Here is an 8,812-nt window from a genome sequence, read left to right on the forward strand (position 1 = left end):
CAGCCGGCATGCTTCATTTGGGTAACAGAACCCAAGTAAAGTTAAGCAATGGCCTAAATGACTCACTTGCCAAAAATGCACAATGACAAAAACACACTTTTCTGCAACTTTTTGGGTAATGGGAAAATAGATTTTTTTTAAATCAATTTTATTTGATAATATGAATTCTACTGAAAATAAAAGAAGGGGAAGGCTGAAATGGCAATCTCAGAGAAGAAAGGCAGATAAAGGGGTTCCATGCCCTGATTATTTTTGCTAGGAAGGTTGGGATTCATACTTTTCCTCCTTCCCTCTTCCTTTCTTCCTGCCTTCTTTCTCTTTTTCAAATATTTTTTTCATACTCCTTGAATGTAGAAAAATCTACATTCAGGGGTAATGAGCTAAAGAAATCAATTAAGCTGGTAAACTCAACTTCAACTCAAAGTTGTCTCTGAGTGATGCCACCTAGTCAGAATGGAACAAGAATATTATATATATATTTCAGGGGATAAAATGATGAGAAATAAATTTTACATGTTTCTTTTTGTGATTTTCCTTTTACTGTGTTAGATAAGAAGGTTAGTTATTAATGCTTTGAGAGGAACATCTTCCCATAGGGTAAAGTAACAAAAGGACATTTGTAGCAATATGAGCCCGGGAGCTGAAAAACACTCCAGGTATAGGACTCAGACTAGAAATATATTAGACTAAATTCTTCAGAAATTTTCAACTGAAACCATATGAATGGAAAGCTTTCCTTATCTGAGAAAGGGTCAAATCTTATCAGATAAAGAATATTATTTCCTGAGAAGCAAGAATATTGTGAATTTACTAAAGTTTGGTCTATCAGTACTTACACAGTCTATTTAAGAAACTGGCGTGTTTGTTATATAAAGAAACTGTCTATTCAGAACAATAAAAAGCTTGACATTTTCTTCAAATTTTAACATTTGAGAGTCAAATATATTTAAATGCTTGTATGTATGTATTAAAATTGGTTTTATCATAGATGTTGTAATGTAAATATTTAAGATGACAATGAAAATTTTGTTTTCCTTTGTATGCTAAAATTATTTAAAATCAATTTGATGTTGCTAAACAACTTGAAATTTTTTGTTATGTCTTGGTTTTGTTTTATTTTTCTGTTTCACCAATACCAGTTGATGATTCTTTGCACTATGAAACCAAAAGGAAAAAAAAAAAAAAAAAAAAAGGAGAGAGAGAACAAACTGTTGAACATTAATATTAATGCAAGTTTTGTAAATTGAATTTTATGTTATGGTACCAGTTTTGCATTTTAAGACTAACTAGGTTTGGGCTCCAAAATCACTGCAGATGGTTATTGCAGCCATGAAATAAAAGACGCTTACTCCTTGGAAGGAAAGTTATGACCAACCTGGATAGCATATTCAAAAGCAGAGACATTATTTTGCCAACAAAGGTTCGTCTAGTCAAGGCTATGGTTTTTCCTGTGGTCATGTATGGATGTGAGAGTTGGACTGTGAAGAAGGCTGAGCACCGAAGAATTGATGCTTTTGAATGGTGGTGTTGGAGAAGACTCTTGAGAGTCCCTTGGACTGCAAGGAGATCCAACCAGTCCATTCTGAAGGAGATCAGCCCTGGGATTTCTTTGGAAGGAATGATGCTAAAGCTGAAACTCCAGTACTTTGGCCACCTCATGCAAAGAGTTGACTCATTGGAAAAGACTCTGATGCTGGGAGGGATTGGGGGCAGGAGGAGAAGGGGACGACAGAGGATGAGATGGCTGAATGGCATCACTGACTCGATGGACGTGAGTCTGGGTGAACTCCGGGAGTTGGTGATGGACAGGGAGGCCTGGCGTGCTGCGATTCATGGGGTCGCAAAGACTTGGACACGACTGAGTGACTGAACTGAACTGAACTGAGGCATTCCTCATTTTATTTATTTTCACACAAGTAGAAATTTCTCCCAAAATACCACGAAGATATGTATTTATAGGTTGAATTATGTCTACCCCTGAAAAAAAAAATTGTGATCTTAATGCCAGGTATCTCAGAATGTCATCTTATCTAGAGATAGGGTCTTTATTGGAGAAGGAAATGCCAACCCACTCTAGAGTTCTTGCCTGGAGAATCCCAGGGACGGGGGAGCCTCGTGGGCTGCCATCTATGGGTTCGCACAGAGTCGGACACAACTGAAGCGACTTAGTAGCAGCAGGGTCTTTATAGCAGTAATTAACTCAGAATTAGATCAGTATAGTGGGCCTTAATCCTTTATGACTGGTTTCTTATGGTAAGTGTGATTTTGGACACAGAGGCATACAGAGAAGGAAAATAACATGAATACACAGGGGAAACATCATCTATAAGGCAACGAATGCCTGAGGCTACCACAAAGTAAAGAAGAGGCATAGAATAGGTTTTTCCCTCACAGCCCTCAGAGAGAAAAAACACTGCTAACATTTTGATTTTGAGATCCTAGTCTCTAGGACTATGTGACAGACTTATGTTGTTTAAGCTACCTAGTTTGTGGTACTCAATTACTATACCACCAAGAAACTAATAAAAGATATTTGTCCAAAATCATTGTTGAGATGATATATTTAGGATCTGGATACTATATAGATCATCCTGTGGAATTACTAACCCAGTGTCATTGTTATTGAGAAACTTAGGAGATGATGATTACTTTGAGAGATTAGTATTACATAGAAATTTTCTGCCCTGGAGTAAATATAAACAGCAATGACTATTTACTCTCTACAGGAGTTTTCTCAGTTGAGAAAAAAGTCCAAAATAGAAAAACAAAAAAACAAAAAAACAAAAACTGAAATGATGGGAAGACAGAAATAAGATTATATAATAGTGAGATTCTCTATAGAACTAATTCTAAGAAAATGTCATATTTCTGTCCACTAGTTGACAAATCTTGAGTAATTCTCACTGCTTGAATGTGAGCAAGACTTGTAAACATGGATTTTACTTGTTTAATTATGTTACTTTACATGGAAAAAAACTGGGAAAGGAGTAGGTCAAGGCTGTATACTGTCACACTGCTTATTTAACTTATATGCAGAGTACACCATGCAAAATGCCAAGATGGATGAATCACAAGCTGGAATCAAGATTTGTGGCAGAAATATAACAAACTTAAGATATACAGATGATACCACTCTAATGGCAGAAAGTGAAGATGAACTAAAAAGCCTCTTGATGAGGGTAAAAGAGAAGAGTGAAAAAACAGGCTTAAAACTCAACATTCAAAAAACAAAGATCGTGGCATCTGGTCTCATTACTTCATGGTAAATATATGGGGCGGGGAGGTGGTGGGGAGTGGAAAACAGTGACAGATTTTATTTTCTTGTGCTCCAAAATTACTGTGGATGGTGACTGCAGCCATAAAATTAAAAGATGCTTGCTCCTTGGAAGAAAATCTATGACAAAACTAGTCAGCATGGTAAAAATCAGAGACATCACTTTGAAGACAAAAGTCCACATAGGCAAAGCTATGGTGTTTCAGTAGTCAGGTATGGATGTGAGAGTTGCACATAAAGAAGGCTGAGTGCTCTGGAACTGATGATTTCAAGCTGTGATGCTGAAGAAGACTCTTGAGAGTCCCTTAGGCTGCAAGGAAATCAAACCAGTCAATCCTAAAGGAAATCAATCCTGAATATTCATTGGAAGGACTGATGCTAAATCTGAAGCTCCAATACTTCAGCCACCTGACTCATTAGGGAAAAACCCTGATGCTGTGAAAGATAGAGGGCAGGAGGGAAAAGTGGTGACAGATGAGATGGTTGGATGGCATCCCCAACTCAGCTGACATGAGTCTGAGCAAACTCAGGGAGATAGTAAAGGACAGGGAAGCCTGATGTGCTGCAGTCCATGGGGTTGCAAAGAGTCAGACACAATTTAGTGACTGAACAACAACAACATAAGGCAGAAAAGATTTTGGAAATGTAATTAAAATTACATTTGCTTCTATTTGCAGTGAAGAATCCACCTGCAATGCTGGAGACGTAGGTTCAATCCCTGGGTCAGGAAGATCCTCTGAAGAAGGGAATAGCTACTCACTCCAGTATTCTAGGCTGGAAAATTCCATAGACAGAGGATCCTGGTGGGCCACAGTCTATGGGGTTGCAAAGAGTCAGACATGGCTGAGAGACTAACACTTTCACTCTTCACTTTTACAGTTGGAGGGCCTTCAAATGTACAACTGGGGGTGGGGGGAAAGTCTTTTTCTCTTTTGAGGCAAAGAAGGAAAATCACTCCTCAAAACCCAGCAAATCTGACTGTGAGATCTTTAATACTGTGCAGTCTCCTCAGTCTCTCTCTCTCTCTCTTTTTTTTTTTTTTTTTGCAGTGGAGCAAGAAATCAAAATCTAACCCAAGTTACAGAAAACAAGACAGTGATGGCTATAAAGGGAGTGATCTGAAGCAGCAGTCTCTTTTACCTCCCACACCCAATATATGTGCTTCACAGAAGACAAATGTAACAGGTCCACAGAATACAATGGCTAGAATTACAAAAGTTCATTTATTCAAGGGTGGTTGAAAACAGGAAGGACAAGTGAGAGGTTAAATGGCACAGGGAGGAAAAGTCCTGAAATCAGTCCAGGTGTGGGGCTGGCAGATGCTAGAAAAGAGCTGCAGAAAAACTTGTGGTCCTTTCACTTTTCACTGGTGTTTAAAATCCATGCAGGGAGATGCTGCCTTACCTGCACCAGAGACAAAAATCCCCATTCTTCAGAGAGACTGGAATGTGCACAGGGCCCTTGGCACAGTGGGTCCTGCCTTCCCTGGTTGGGGAGGTGAACAAGGTAAAGAATTGCCATGGAGTCCTTCCTGTCCCACCCATCTCCACTGGATGTCAGATGACTCCAGGGACCAGCAGCAGGTCCCTGAATTTGCAGGAGATGGGTGAGGTGAGGGGAACTTCTCTGCAGAAGTGGAGCTACTGAGGGCAGACTGCAGGTAGACCATCTTATGCAGGACTCTGTTGCTTAAGAAGACCACCAAGGAGAAGAGGTGCAATTGGAAAAGATATACTTTTGCAGAGATCTTTGCTTCATTGGTGCTGATAATGAATAAAAGAAAGAGGACAGACAAGAGGCATCCATTGACTGTGTAGGAGGACTTCATCGCTGTGAGAAAACCAAGGGCAAACTGAATCCAAAGTAGTAAAGCCCATTTTTTTTATGTTTGACAACCGCTGGTGTATTTCAGTTCCTTTATTGAACCAATGATATTTGAAGAAGTGTAGTGAGTAGAGAAGAGATATATACAGGAGGCAAACCAGCTGACAAGCAAGATGGATGGGAAAGAGACTCACAAACATCCTCTGGAGAAGGAAGAGAGCCCGCAGCACAAGGTTAAAGAGCATATCAGCTATTATTCAGCTAATGCTAGGGAATGGGTGAGGCTTCCTCTCTGATATCTCAAATGCCAGCTCAATAATGTCCTGAAACAGAATAGGGTTCACAGCTTTGCTAAACACAAACAGGAGGAGCACCCAAACAACAATGAAATTTGATGTGAGGAAGCATTCCAACTGCAAACAAACGTCCCCATGTCGTGATGGCTCACCAGTAATTTGGGTCATTAATGACTGAAGCACAGGAACAAACACTCGATAAAACAAGAGGAGACTGAACCAGAACAATGCCACCATTCTAAGTACAGCATTGAAAATTTCTACTGACAATACAGGTTCACACTCCTGCTTCCTTACTGTACTCTGGACTCTCCTCTGAGCCAGGATCCTGCTTGTTCTTTTTCCACTGTTCCTCTCTCTCTTGCTGAATTCAAGCATCTAGCTTTGAGATGGTATTAATAGAAATTCCCCAGATGGAGTCTTTGATTCCCCTGGGAAGGCCCTGCAGGAAGGTTTTGACACCGTCAGCCATCTCTTCACCAGCCAAACTATCAACTATACAAAGGAGATAGAAGTGTCTCCAAATCTTTCATCATGAAGGACTTGGCAGTTTTGCTGCTATGGTTCTACTGGGCCAGACTCTTCTCCAGCCCTGCCCTTGGCCACCAAAGGTCCACTAGGCTCCTCAGCATCATTCTGTACTGGTACTCTGGCTTCCATTCAGGCCACTGTCATCTCCATTTGGCATGCCCAGACCACATGGGGCCCCTACAATTTTTAAAAGAGAAAAAAATTAAGCCAACTGTGGAGAAAAAAATAATTAAAAATAATCAGTCCAAAAGAACACAAAAGACAAAATCTGATGCAACTAACAGAAAAACAACTAGCAGTTAGATAAATTTTAATCAAGAGCCTCAATGACTCCATTAAGGTATACTGTCTAAACACAGCAATAAAAGGTAAAGATTTTCAAAGTGGAAAAAAATCCACCTATATGCTATTTATAAGAAACCCACTTTAATTATAAAGATATACATGAGTTAAACTGAAATGATGGAAAAATCCAATCTACTTTTTTAAAAAGCTGGAATATTTATATTAATATGGGAATAAACAGATTTTAATACAAAAAGTACTAGGTCCAGAAGATTGTTATTCAAGGATAAAGAAATCAATTTCCAATGAATATATAACAACATTAAAAGTGAAAGCAACTAAGAAAAAATTCCCAAAATTGCAAAACTGAAAGAATGCAAAGCAAAATAGACAAATTCATCATGATATATGCATATATATGTTATATATATATATTACATATATATATGTGTGTGTGTGTGTGTGTGTGTTACTTATTAGTGGATATAGGGAGCATTGAAAAGAACCCTCCCCTGTGGGCCTTTGTTCTTGGTAAGGATGCAAAGAGTAATCTGAAGTCTTACCCATGGCAAAAACAAGATTATTGAAGAAACAACTGGAAAAACAGCTCAAGGGAGAGATGGACCAAGCCAAGAGAGGCACTGGACCCTGGTTTATTGAAGGAAGAACATAAAGAACACCTCAGCAGAGAGGTGGACCAAGCCAAGAGAGCCTCTGGCGCCAGAATGATGAGGTATGCAGGTTTTTCAAGACAGGGCTTTTAGATGTTCATCCAGGTGGGCGTGGACTGAGAGTTTTGATTGACAGTCTGTAATGAAGAAGACCCCAGTTTGATTCCTGGGTAGAGAGGATCCTCTGGAGAAGGGATAGGCTACCCATTCCAGTAATCTTGGAATTCCCTTGTGGCTCAGTTGGTTAATAATCTGCCTGCAATACGGGAGACCTGGGTTCAATCTCTGTGTCGGGAAGATCTCCAGGAGAAGGGAAAGGTTACCCACTCCTGTGAGTAGAGAATTCCATGGACTGTAAGTCCATGGGGTCGCAAAGAGTAGGACAGGACTGAGCGACTTTCACTTTTTCTGCAAGTTACATAACCACAGCTCTACTGTACATGTCTTTCCCATAATTCAATCTGTTATAATCAGATGTATGCATGTATAGATATTTATGGACCTTTAATTGGCTCCCTGCTGCCTAAGGTCACCTGAGGACACAGCTGTGCATCAACTGTGCATATGCGGGAGTTGGAGAAGCCCCTGTAGTTATTTGTATCCACTGTGCATCTGGGGCACAAACGTCAGAGTTGGACCCATCTCTATGCATATTTTGTAGCATATCTGTGAGCTCTTCTGGGCCACGTTGGGGCGCGTCTGGGGTGGGGTTTAGAGATCAGCTTGAATCTTTTTTAGCTAGGCCACCCCTCCTTGCTCATGCCTAACTTCCTGTTTAACATTACCTTTCAGTAATTACTAGAATAACAGTAGAACTAGTACATAGAAAATCAGTGCAATTATATATATAGAAGCCCTGAACAACCCTAATGACTTATCAGTTAACGTGTACAGAACACTCCACCCACAGCAGCCAAATATGCATTTTAAAATATGTTCACCTGGAACATTCACAAACAGAGCATTTTTCTGAGTCATAAAACAAAGCTTAGCAAGTTGAAAAAATTAAATTATATGAAGTGTTTTTCTCCAGATTAAAACAGATTAATCTAAATATTGATAACAGATAAATTTATGAAAAATCTCAAATATTAATATTTTAAGTTAAAACAACACACTTCTAAATACATCATGGTTCAAAAATAAAATCACAAGAAAAATTAGAATATATTTTGAGTTGGTTGAAAATGAAGATGCAACATATCTTCATTTGGTAAAGTCATCATTACTGAAAAGTTATAACATTTCAGGCTTATGTTACAAAGACACGCAGGTCTCAATTCATTGACCTAAGGTCCCACATCAAGAAACTGGAAAAAGGAACAAATTAAACTCAAGGCAAAAATAAGGAAGGGAATAGTAAATATAACAGCAGAAACTGAAAATTAAAAGCACAATACAGAATATTAATTAATCAAACCTGGTTCTTTAAAAAATAACTAATGAAATTGATAAACCTCTAACCACATTAACCAAGAAAAAAAAAGCACAGATCATAAAAATTAAAAATAAAATTGAGTCTATCTCCACCATAGAAAGAGTAAACAGAATTAATGAATACTAAAAACAACTCTGTGTCTGTAAATTTGATAATTTTTATAAAATAGAAAATTCTCAAAAGACAGAGTATCATATTTCACATTAAAAATAGATACATAAGTAGTATATATTAAAGAAATAAATTCATATTAATAAATAAAAGTCCTGGATTTGATGGAAAACTCTGCCTAATTTTACAAAATATTTATAAAGGAAGCAATACTTATTCTACAAAAACTATGAACACAGATAAGAAGGGGAAAAATTTCAACTGTCCTTAACAAGGTCAGAATTTCTCAGATAATCACACTAAAGACATTACAGGAAAATAAAAATAGACTAATGTCTGTCATAAGCACAGATATCTATATTTTAAATTATCAGAATTTCAA

General features: G+C 38.2%; 1 pseudogene; it reads right to left on the reverse strand.

Moving 5' to 3' along the window:
- Window positions 1-4,963: 4,963 nt before the first annotated feature.
- On the reverse strand, window positions 4,964-5,866 carry LOC102414722 (annotated as a pseudogene).
- Window positions 5,867-8,812: the final 2,946 nt, after the last annotated feature.

This window comes from Bubalus bubalis, chromosome 12 (genome assembly GCF_019923935.1).
Source record: "Bubalus bubalis isolate 160015118507 breed Murrah chromosome 12, NDDB_SH_1, whole genome shotgun sequence".
Classification (NCBI taxonomy): domain Eukaryota; kingdom Metazoa; phylum Chordata; class Mammalia; order Artiodactyla; family Bovidae; genus Bubalus; species Bubalus bubalis.